Source organism: Dermochelys coriacea, chromosome 2, assembly GCF_009764565.3.
Source record: "Dermochelys coriacea isolate rDerCor1 chromosome 2, rDerCor1.pri.v4, whole genome shotgun sequence".
In the NCBI taxonomy this organism is placed as follows: Eukaryota; Metazoa; Chordata; order Testudines; family Dermochelyidae; genus Dermochelys; species Dermochelys coriacea.
In genome coordinates, this window is record NC_050069.1 from 80,103,234 (window position 1) to 80,115,729 (window position 12,496).

The following is a 12,496-nucleotide window of genomic DNA, read 5'->3' on the forward strand; positions in this document are numbered from 1 at the left end:
TGTGGAGAAGGTGAATCAGGAAAAGTTAGTTACTTGTTCCCATAATATAAGAACTAGGGGCCACCAAATGAAATTAATGGGCAGCAGGTTTAAAACAAATAAAAGGAAGTCCTTCACTCAGCGCACAGCCAACCTGTGGAACTCCTTGCCTGAGGAGGTTGTGAAGGCTAAGACTATAACAGGATTTGAAAGAGAACTGGATAAATTAATGGAGGTTAAGTCCATTAATGGCTGTTACCCAGGAATGGTGTCCCTAGCCTCTGTTTGTCAGAGGGTAGAGATGGATGGCAGGAGAGAGATCACTAGATCATTACCTGTTAGGTTCACTCCCTCTGGGGCACCTGGCATTGGCCACTGTCAGAAGACAGGATATTGGGCTGGATGGACCTTTGGTCTGACCCAGTATGGCCTTTCTTATGTTCTTATTCTCTTATATTCATTCTTATCTATGCTGCAATTTATACTCGAGTGCAAGTATATGTACACGAGCTCAGAATCACACCCCCAGCTCGGAATGTAGAGGCAGCCTGAAAAGTCACAAATTTGCTGGTTACAGGTTGCTTATTAAAAGGGGAAAGAGTTGGGCCATTGGCATCAGGATTTCAATGACATGTGTTTATGGTAGGAAAAAAATATGTGGCCCCGCTGGTCCTTACTCAAAATGTGATACAGTGTTTAACCAGTTTTGATACAGTGTAACACTGACAACACAAATGGTTCACCTATGCTCACAGTTGTGTTGATTAGTACTCTCACAGTATTCTTTTTGTTCCCAAAATGGGCGAGGAAGTAAACACTTTTGGCATAAATACTCATGCATCCAGCTCTGAAATGTGATTGCTATAAACACTCATACCCAGTAAAACTTGATGGCACAATTTATTCATAGACAACAAACACAAAAGTGGTGTGCTGATGGTTGGAGGAATGCATTTTAATATCTGAGTAAGCGCTCGCAAAACATTCTTTGCAATATTCACCCAGCTATATGTAGAATAAACTTTTTTCTTAACATTCTTTTACCATATGTGCTTGCCTGAATATACATCAAACCCACATGTGAGACTAGAGAAAGACCCAAGAAAATTATGCCAGTCATATTCTTGGCACCCATTGAGTCAAAGCTGCTTCCAAATATGGTGTAAATTTCCTTTGAACATGTTGCAAGTCTTTCCTTACCCACAGACACTCAAGAGGAGGAGGCGGAAGCCAGTGACAGATTGGTGACCAGACAAGACCAACAGGTGGCCATTAAACAACCAACCGCTTTCAGGGTGTCAGAGACCACACGCAGAAAGCAAAAAGCCCAGGATTCTGGCTTTCTCAATTATCTTTGCAAGGGAGGAAAAAAAAAGAAACTGGCAGAAAGCTCCTTCAGTCAGTGAAGTAGAATCCTGGTGTAATAGAATGGGGAGGATAGTAGCATGTCCTTTAAGGATGGAATAGAAGACACAGCTGTGGGGAAAGAGGCTGAAGAAACCCTGGAAAATATAATCTTCAGGAGGGATTGTTTGGGGTCATATGACTCTGTGGAGGTGTCAAGTGATTGGTCAAGTCTATATAAGAAGGAGCTTGTGACCTAGTGAAGAGGATAGGAATTGGAAGTATGATTTAATTTGGGGATCTGTATTGTAATAAGCAGGAGGGTTGGTGGAATAGAGTCAGGAAAAGGCTAGGGGTACTAGGGAATGAATGGAGATAGATTTTAAGAAGAGGGCTATTGACTCATGGAAGTATCCTAGACAGGATAGTGTAAAGGAGTATGTAAACAGAATTTATTCCCATACTTACTTAGGGTTCTAGACTTGGACTTTCAGTGAGGGTGAAAGGATGTTCTCTTCCATGGCCTTGTGCCAAAAGGGCAAATGGCCTGTTGAGCCCAGGAGGAGACTGGATGAGGAGCTGTAGCCCAGTGAAGGAGAAAACACTGTGTGATCCTGTGAGAATGCACACTGAGCAAACCATGAAAAACTATGTAGTCTGAGAAAGGTGGGAAAATAGGCTTGTTTCCACCAAACTTATTTTGTTAACTCTAAAAGGGGTGGACTTTTGTAACATGGTGTCACAAGAGGACTAGCCCTTCAAGGCAAGCTGGCTAAGCTTTGCCTGTGACCTAGCAGTTGTTCCTTAGTCTTGCCAATGATCTAACAACTTAGTGGGAACTAATGAGCCCAGCTGGGTGTGGTGGAGCTTAATCAGAATGACTGACCACAGCTGTAGATGATGGGAGAGAGAACTGCTTAAACAGAGCTGAACTCAGTCAAGGGAGGAGACCCAGGAGAGATGAGTAAAGACATTTCCTCCTTTAGGAAGGGCCTGGGGAAATCAAGCTGGAAGACCCACAGGAAGCAAGACAGACCTCTGTTGGGGAGCTCTGAGCAAGGTCTACAGGGAGTGGGGAGATCCCTGAAGGAAGCTGACAGAATCACTGAGGAGGGGAGGTAACGGGGGGAAACCTGCTAGGAGGAAGTAGTGTGGGGAAAATTTTGCAGAGCCCAGGAGTAGTGACCAAGAGGCAGAGAACTGTGGTGTAGTCCAAAAGGCCAGAAAAATTATTTGGAAATGTGTTTGGACTTTCAGCAAGACCTTTAGTTAGCCTGGAAGAGGACTGAAATTTTAAGGCTTGGACAGAGATGACAGATGCAGGCCATCATGGTGCCCAGGAAGTGGTTACCAGAAGGGGGGAGAGGGTAGAAGTGAAGATCAGTGCAATGCCACAAGCTGAGGCCAGAGGTGTTACTGCAGTAAAAGCAACTGCCCACACCTGGGAAGTGGGCCAAGTTGCCTTAATGATTCAACAGCACTGACAGCCAGAGAGCCTCTAACGTATACAGGGAGTTGACTAGGAGAGGGGACCCTGAAGCATAGAGCAAGAAGTACCAAAGTGATCTCCTCATGGATAGCAAGAATTCAAGTAAATCTCCCTTTACTAGCTTTATCTAACATAAATGATATCGTCAGTTTTGAAGTAAGACAAAACCATCCAGTAGACAATCAAAATGCTGTATGTGAATTTACAATGCTAATTATGCTATTAAAAGCATAGTCTCTCTTCAGGCTCCCCGTGTGTAGCCTTTAGGGTGATGTAGCATGTTCCTTCTGATGTGGCCAACCCACAGAACTGATTACTATGAAAATGGGGTACATGGCCATGACTAGGTGCTGGTCTGCCCCACCTCAGCTCTTTGGGGTTGTGCCTCTTCTCCTTGTGCAGCATGCACAAGAGACAAGGAAAACCAGGTACATCATTAGTCTAAGTTCTCTGCCAATGCTTACTGTAGAACACTCCCCACTAGAGGAGCCATTGTGTTTTCTAGAGTGTCTTTAAAGGATTTGATTCTGGAAATGCTTTTCAATCTTTCCCTTACTAATATGGATATTGGGACCAGTAGCCAAATGCTAAATCTCCCAGAATTAAACCCATATTCAAATCCTAAAACTATCACTATCCTATGGTTGGTCTTCAGGATTCTAGTCCTCTTCCTCCATGGAAGCTGTCTGCTTGGCACAAACCTGCCAGACTGGCTACTAGCCACTGGCTTGCTGATTTCGGTTTGGGAGTGACTAGTCTTTACGTACTGATGAATGGACTTGAATGTTTCATAATTCTGTCATGTTCTGATCAGCTGGGTGTCCATCCCAGGCAGTCATGCTAGAGATTGGCCATGCCTCCCTCTGCTGTATCCTCTATTGTTCTCCTAATGGTTGGATTCTTCTGCCTTGCAGATGCATGTCCAAAATTCACTTCAAATGAGAATGCTTTCAAATTAATTTGCCAGCCTGGGATTTCCAGATAATTTCGGTCCTCAGTCCAAATGCCCTGAAGATTCCTTTTTTGTAGAGTGTAGGCATGGGTGACTTTTCTGCTTTTTTTTTTTTTTGCCAGCTCGGTCTGTTTTGTTTCATTCTGGAGTTGCTTTCAAACAACTCCTTAGGATTTTCCTTTACGGGGTCTTTGAAATGTTGACAAGCATTATTCCAGTCTTACAATTTACAATTTGGCAGTTTAAGAATCATTTTAGTAGTCTCTTTACCATGCAATAATCATTTATAATATACAATGCAGTGGAGAGAAAACAAAAAGCACTGAGCACCCTTTAATTCCAATTCAGTGAAGGGAAACTGAAAGCTGTTAATGTCCCTCAAGATCCGGCCTCTAGAGCCTGAATCTCCCCTGCCCTTGCACTGTTAGGGTATGTCTAGACTGCAGTCAGAGGTGTGAATCTAGGACATATAGAATAAAGCTTGCTTGTATATTCCTATCAGTGAAGATATGGCAGTGTGGACTTCAGCATGGCCTGTACAAGCCCTCCTTGGTACTCCACTGAGACAGTTAGCCTGCACTCAAGTCCATGCTGCCACAGCGTCATTGCTAGGTTAAAGCTAGCTCGGGTCTGCCTACGTGTGCTGTAACCTCCCCCTCCCCCTCCCCTATTTACCTCTGATAGTAGTGTGGCAATACCTATAGTCTCTTTTTTTTTTTTTTAACCTGTGCAAATTGCACACAACTGACAAATTTCACTTGGTAACATTTTATGCCCATTTTCCACAGATGTCAATGCTTTTTCAAGGTGAAAGGCGGTGAAGAACAGATCCATACAAACGGAGGACTTAGACTTTTTGTCATCTTTGCCTTGTGTACCTAGACAAGGCTCAAGATGAAAACTTGAAGTGTTTCCACCTACCCTATATTTATTGTACCAACTGCATCATTTTTATTTTAAACTACAGGGCTCTGATCCTCAGCTGATGTAATTCTGCATAGTTCCATTGATTTAAATGAAGCTATGCTGCTTTGTATCAGCTGAGGTTCTGGCCTCAGTGGTCTAATTTAAATACAAAACACCAGTAAATAGAATACATGCCCTTCATGGTCTCCTAGGGGTTTGTAGCTCAGTCTACACAACCTCTACCCAAATTATTATTTAAACTATGAAAAACATATGCACATATAATATAGCAAACTCACAGCATAATTCAATGGTTACAGTATCTTTCACAGATTTGGATAATAACATTTTATCCATATGAAATGTTTCTGCACTTGGAAAAGTTCAGACCCATAATTATCCTCTAGTGCACCTTCACTGGAGATAACAATGCTGGAAATTATAAGATAGATGAGGCATAAGTGTGTTTATCACCATGCTCTGAGCTTGTGCCTTGCCCATGCTACAGCTTCCATCTTTGCTACTGTCATAGAATGGCATAAGAGGGAAATTTTAGGGCTGTGATTTATTCCCCCCCCCCCTTTCCCTACCTCCCCCGTCCCCAGGGCATATGTTAGGGGTGTGGAATATTTAGTAAAACTCCTGAGCTTTAATCCATTTCCTGGTGAATGTAGAAGATGAGTGGCTTTGAAAAGTGACAAATTGGGACCAGGTAACACTTAATAGACACTTAATAGACTAGACTAAACATCAAGACAACAATTCTGAATGTGTTCACATCCAAGTATTGATGCATCAGAAGCAGGACTATTGATTTTGATGATGTTGTTGTTGTTGTTTTCTTTTATTTGTTCCGGCCATCTGGTTTCCTTATCCGGGCTTTCTTAAAATGAATTGAATTTTTAGGAGCTCCCATACAACAAAACCTCTATAAATTAAAGTAGAAATGCACTAACTGTATATCTGACAACATGGGCCCAGAACTAGCAAACCCATGCTAATAGCACTTAGCATAAATTTTATTCTTACAAACGAGATTTTTTTTAAATTAGATTTTACCTTGTATGCAATTCCTCACTGGAACTATTTTAGGGCCAATTACTTGCCCTAGGAGGATAGCTTAGTCTCCATATCTACTAAACCACCTTCTGCTCCGTTACACTGATGTAAATCTACTCCACAGAATACCTTCAAATAGTAGTTCTCCTCTTTCTCCACCTTAGCATCTCTACTTTTTTCTTTCCATCAGCTTTGGACTGATCACTGGAAGGAAAAAGCTTGAAAAGCATTGAACAAGGCACTGAGGCAAGACTCCATGCCTCTGGACTGAAGAAGGCAAGGACTGCAGGGGAGTTTTGTGGGCGGAGCTATTGACAGCATTGTCAGTATTCCTGTAGTTCTGCTTCTGGCACTGGTAAGTGGCTAGCTATCCTAAAACATTTGTTTGACTGGGCAGGTTCGAAATATAGATACTTTTATTAGTATTAAATAGTTTGTGGGGGTTTTTTAACAATTACTCTGGCATATTTTGTTATGAATGCTGACAAATCGACAGGCCATATTGAGCTTGAGAGTAGTTATACTCAGCACTTATTGTATAGTATTGCTTTTTCGTTCAGAGATCTCCAGGTGTTTTACAAAGGACCTCCATATATATTCTACAGTGAGGTAAACTGAGGCAGATGGCATGAAATGACTCGCCTAAGGTTACATGGGGAACAGACCAGGAACTGAACAGTCTCCTGATAGTCCACAGCATTATTCTCTGGACCTTGGTGCCTATTTGGATGACACATTGACAGGACCAGGTCTGGGGTGATGGGAAGATAGGTTCAAGCAGTCCTGTTAGTGTATGGTCTGGTTTTAAGAGATCCCCCATTCTGCATGTGAAAAACTTTAACGCTAGGATGTCTCTCACCACATACAGATGCAGATGGGCGGATATTTGCTCACACAAAAGAGCAGTGGGTATGTGCTCCTTTGAGTGCCTCCATGGACCTGTCATTCATGAGATGTAGGAGACATTACATGTTTATTTTTAATGTTGCTGTTTTAAAACTTCTAATTTTAAAGGGGCAAAGAGGCAAACAGAACGTGAATCAAAATGGAATTGGGCAGAAAGCAATGCAGAGACTGAAAACTAACAGTCAGTTTAAAATTGAAACCCTGGGATGTTGAGAGCCCTTTGCAGTTAATCAAGAGCCCAAAGAATATTCTTCAGTCTATGATCCCTAACTCCATTTGTAACGTATTGTCCTAAGCCTCAATCTAAAAAATCATTCTGAGAACAAATACTGGAGTAGCTTTTCTTGTATATTTAATCCAAGAAATTGGGTCAGTGTACTTCTTATTTTCTTTCCATTCTATTAACTCGCAAGGATACTGGCAAAGTTCCAAGCATTCTGGGTCCCATTCCTGATTTCATAGAAATTAAACAAAAAACAAACAAACAAAAACAACAACCCCACACCAGTGGAATAAATGGACTGTGGATGGCTCAGCTGACATAGCCACAGGCAGGAGATGACTGGTGCTACAGCATATTATCCACAGAGATAGCCAGACCGTAGATTTTGTTGTTTTATATTTTACACTGGCAACCAAGTCAACTGGTTGTTGCAATCAGTGCTAATGCTGCAGGGGAAAAAACAAAACAACAAAGCTGGAACGGCAGAAGCACTGGCTGGTGCTGTGAATACACACAGAGCAGCAGTGTAGGTATAGACTGCCAGTGTCTAGATCAACTGATCAATCCCTGATACTTTTTTCATTTTATTTTGTGAGTACCAGATTGTGGCTAGTAAAATTAGTCATTTGCAGAGAGCAATGCCCCATGAAATAGATTAGCTCCTGAAAGGGAGACTCTGCAGAACAGTACTGCGTGTGCAAGATAAATAAATAACAAGACTGATGGCTCTTAAAATGCTGTAGTTCTTTGAAGATTTTTGGAATCTTCTTTCTTCCACAGTTCTCTTGGCATATGATTATATAACTACACAATCTTACGATGGAGGAGGGGGGAAACATACACTTACTCATGGTATAAAGATATTATGCATAAATGGGTTTGAAAAATTAAGTAATTGGCTTCAGCTGAATTAAAACAAATGCACTTTGGCATTTATAATACTTCAGGGCAATGTGTGACAATTATAGCTTTTAAAATCTTTCTTCTCCCCAAATGAGTCTTAATTTTCCAGAGAAATATAGCTGAGAAGATGTCAGATTTAACAGTATTAATAAATTAGCGATAGGCAAAGGTCTGGAGGTTCAGTTTGGGTAAGTTTCACCAAATGTGGATGCCATGGTCTACACATCATGTTGCAATCGACAATGCTGTTGCATGTTCCCAGAGTGCAAGAGGAGCCTCAAATACTGCCAGCAGTGCTGATCACCTGGGAGTGTCTGGATGTAGGGGTGTGACCATAGCCAGGTTCCTCTTCTCCATTTCTGCACATCAGTAAGCACCAGACTTCAAACTGTAGCTTTCTGTGTAGGCATAATGCTTTCAGCTACTGCCAGTAGAATGTTTGAAGCAGGAGGTGCATGTCACATTCCAGGTACAACCCAGACCAGTGAGGGGTTGTCACCACATGCCTTGCAATCTAAGCGCCCAACCTGGGCCTCTCTTAAACAACCTTCCAGCATGCAGGTCACACTCTGAGTGTCTGTGTATAGCTGCAGCCCTGGTCCAGCCGCTCACACCCCAGCAACCTCTCAGCAACACACCAGTCACCCACTCTGGCTTCCACCAGCCTTGCTTACTACTTGCAGGGTGACCCCAGTCCTGACTTTTCCCCAAAACATGTATTTTGTTCCACCCAGCGCTTTCCTGGACTGTTCAGCTATTTAAGATCCGTTGCCCCTGTAAACTGTCAATATTCAACATTTTGCTGCTTTAACTGGAGTTACCAAGCAGTTCATTTTAGACACAACACTGGAGTAGTTTATATTAAAAAATAACACAAGTTTATTTAACTACAAGAGGTTTTAAATGAGATCAAGCATAAGGTATTAAAGTCAGAAATGGTTACAAAACAGACAAAGAGAAAACACTTCCTAGTAGCTAAAACTTAACAAGCTAAACTTGGTTCAAGGTAAAATCCTTACCAGGTGTTCCCAGCAACATGGCTGACTAAATCCTCAGATCAGGACCCTGCCTGGTTCTTTTGTCTTAAGTGAAGAAGAAAGAGAGAAAGGGGTTTTCTTCCCCTCTTTTATAGTCCAGTTAACCTCTGAAGTGGATTCTTTTGATTGTTACCCCTCAAAGCAACATTTATTGAAACAGTAATGAAGGTGACATGGACTCTGATGGTGAAGGAGGCTCCAGGTTTGTTCTTACCTGTGTTTGCTGAAATGCAAATTTGCTTTGTCTCCTGACATCTCTTCTCCCTCCTATCTTGCGGACCCTGTTTACTACATGTATGTAAATTGAGGGAAACACTCATTTCTTCCTTCAGGATACTTCTGCTTGGGTAGGGCTGTGTGGTTTTGAACACGTGGTAAGAACATCATATGGAGGATTTCATAACTTTATAATGTTGCTACATACATTTCACCATGATATTATTGATCTGGAAGTTGAGTTCTCAAATGATACCTCACAAGGCATATTTTGTACAGAGATGATTATACTATTGTGTAGGGTGTGAATAAAGGGGCGTTTTCAGTCACAGTGCACCACATAATTATGCACAACCTCAGCTTTAACTGAGCCCTAATTAATTAAGCCTCTGAACACTCCTAAGAGGTAGGTAATAACCTTGTTTTGCCTTGGCACAAAGGCCCAGATCCTCAAAGGCATTTAGGTGCCCATTACATTTCAATCCTATACATTTCAATGGGAGGTGGGTGCCTAAATTCCTTTGAGGATGTGGGCCAGCGTAACTTGTCCAAGGTGTCTCAGCAAGTCAGTGGCACAGCTGGGAATAAAACCTAGAATTCTTGATGGTTAGTCCTGTGCTCTAACTACTAGATGACATTTCCTCCCAAGGGAGGAAAGACTTGTATTCTTACAGTTAATAAAGCCTAGACTTGTACAATCTTGCCAGATCCTCACAAACAATAAACTTGAAGCTTTACAAAATGGAGAAAAATAAATCCTATTGAAACATGCATAATACATGGAAACGAAACTGCATGGAACCTGAGGGAACTGAGAGAACATAGCCCATTATTATTAGAGTAAAAGGTTTAATGTAGCAGTGTTCTTATGTATAGGCTTTAACTTACCACAGTGCTGTCTGAGTCATTCTGTTCAAAGGTGTAAAGCACATCACAATCGCTAATGAACGTATCCTCTAAAGAGACAGGGAAGTGTCGTTATCCTTATTTTACAGATGGGGATCTGAGGTAGAGAGAGATTCCAGGATATAGCCCAATAATTATATTGAATAGTATACTCCAGGAATAGTTCTGTGTTTGATGGGATTATTCCTGGAGTAAAGTACTATTCCGTGTGAATAAAGATATCTGAATCTGCTCCTAAATGACTCGCCTAAGGTCAGTCTCTAGCAAGGCTTGGAGTAAAACCCAAACTTTCTGAAATCTCTCATCAGGAAAGAATTACAATCAGGAACTCAATGGCAGTAATCAAACAGAAGTGATTATAGGGAGGGCAGAACATATGGAAAAGTAAGAGAAAATTGGACAGGACTTGGAACAAGAAAGAGGTGTTATTGAATAAAACCTGTAGATAGAATTCCTGACCTATTTATGCCAATTTGATTAAGAAGGGGAGAATAACCCATGAAGTAGGATGAAGATAGCTGACAACTGATTATGGAAGGGTAATTGTTGACACCAGTGAGCCTCTCAAATGGGGCATGCTCAAAGGAACATTGCTCTATTTTTTAAAATCAGGCTTTTCTGTGCACCATATTAAGAATGATTCTGCCACACTGATTAAGGTTATGTCTACACTGCAACCTCACTGGCCTGTGCCCGCTGACTTGGGCTCACGGGCTCAGGCTAAGAGTTGTTTAATGGTGGTGTAGACATATGGGCCTTGGTGAGGTGGGATGGTCCAAGAGCTTGGGCTTCAACCTGAGCCCAAACGTCTACACCACCATTTTACAGCCACACAAGCCTGAGTCAGCTGGCCTGGGCCAGTCATGCATGTCTAATTGTAGTGTAGACACAGCCTAAGTGTTAAGGGACGGGTTTGATGCATTTAGTTCAGCACCCCATGGCATAAAGGTCACAGTATACACTACAACCCCAAGTACAGAAATCAACATGGTAGATGACTCACCTCCCTAGCACATGAAAACTTTGTGATATCACTCACCCCATCCATGTTTGTACCTGCAGTTCAAGGTTGAGGTCAATAAAATGGTTGTGTAATGCAGCAAATACTCACAGGCTGATTGGCTACACAATGGCTGACTTTTGAATTAATAGAAGTCTGAGGTTTTTCTGAATTCCAGACCCATTAGCCCTTATGAGCAGAGTGCCTTCTTTTCTAGACTGTAGAGAAGAAGTAGAAGGAAAGATTATATTTACTAGATTTCAGAGTAGCAGCCGTGTTAGTCTGTATCTGCAAAAAGAACAGGAGTACTTGTGGCACCTTAAGGACTAACAAATTTATTAGAGCATAAGCTTTCGTAGGCTATAGCTAGCCCACGAAAGCTTATGCTCTAATAAATTTGTTAGTCTCTAAGGTGCCACAAGTACTCCTGTTCTTTTCCTTTGGAATCCCTGAGTATTGTTCTCCCTTTCCCCGCCAGATTTACCAGAATTTTTCATTGGGATTTTTTTATCATACTAACAGAACTCTCCCAGCTCACTCGTACAGAAATCTGGGGATCTTGGATCACGCAGCTGTGTCTAGTAAAAATTAAGCTACTAAAACAAGCTATGAGTAAAACATGAAGGTGCAAATGATTCTTTGCTGAACATTGATTTGAACATCTCACTTTTTGGCACAGCTATCTGTAAAGAAATCACTGTACACTATAGCCTGAAATTTAATATTTGGCTGTAATGTGTAATGTCACTTTAATTCCAAATGGATCTTATATTTAATAATCATACTTCATTTTATTTTTCACAAAATAAAAAAGAAGCTAAAAGGGGTTCAAAGTGTTCAAGTGAAACAGCTCTTTACATTCTGTCAGTTACAATTATAATTAGGAACTTCTAAAAGTACTTACCCAGAGGTGACTGTATTTCAGTGGTGAGTGAAGTGTATTCTATAATAGCTTTCACTTTCTATAGAATAGAGCCATACAAAATATTCGCAGTGGAACTGAAAACACTCCAGATTTCTCCCTTTTTCAGGTTGTGAAGTTTCCACACCAGCATGTTTCTTGCATAATGTTTCACATTCATGAAAACTTCAGCAATAATGGGTACAATCTGTTTCCCATTGCCTGTGAACCTGCAGAAATTTCCATACAGCTGTTATGATGCATTTTTGAGTCGCAGGTTGGATCGATCACATGAATTGATCACATGATTTAATTACTATAGGCCTTTTCTCTACAAACAGGCTTGTGCTTTACTTTAAACATGTGACAAGTCCTATGGACTTCAATGGTACTTGTGCATAAAGGGAAGCATGTTCATAGATAATTGTAGGAGCAGGACTATATTCTATTCAGATTTTTATACCATAGTATTCGTTCTAGTACCCTGATGAGATGAGCATTTCTTAGTGTTTGCAGCATAATTTCTTTAGCATTATTTTCTTAGCTAGTTTCCAATCAGGCAGCTCTGAAGCATATGAGAAGTGTTACTTAAAACTTTATCTATTAACAGTTTAAGTAAGAATTAGAGCTCATGTCACAGCATAGGAGTGCTAGGTGAGTCATCCGATGAAGTGA

General features: G+C 41.2%; 1 long non-coding RNA gene across 2 annotated transcripts; it reads left to right on the forward strand.

The window, feature by feature from the left end:
* The first annotated feature begins 2,291 nt into the window (after positions 1-2,291).
* On the forward strand, positions 2,292-6,957 carry LOC119851870. 2 transcript variants are annotated; one of them, XR_005291436.2, is made up of 3 exons: positions 2,292-2,441; positions 5,920-6,084; positions 6,744-6,957. It is a non-coding gene; the product is annotated as an uncharacterized LOC119851870 (long non-coding RNA). The 2 variants fall into 2 exon arrangements; XR_006278513.1 differs by lacking the exon at positions 2,292-2,441 and adding an exon at positions 2,457-2,914.
* The last annotated feature ends 5,539 nt before the right edge of the window (positions 6,958-12,496 follow it).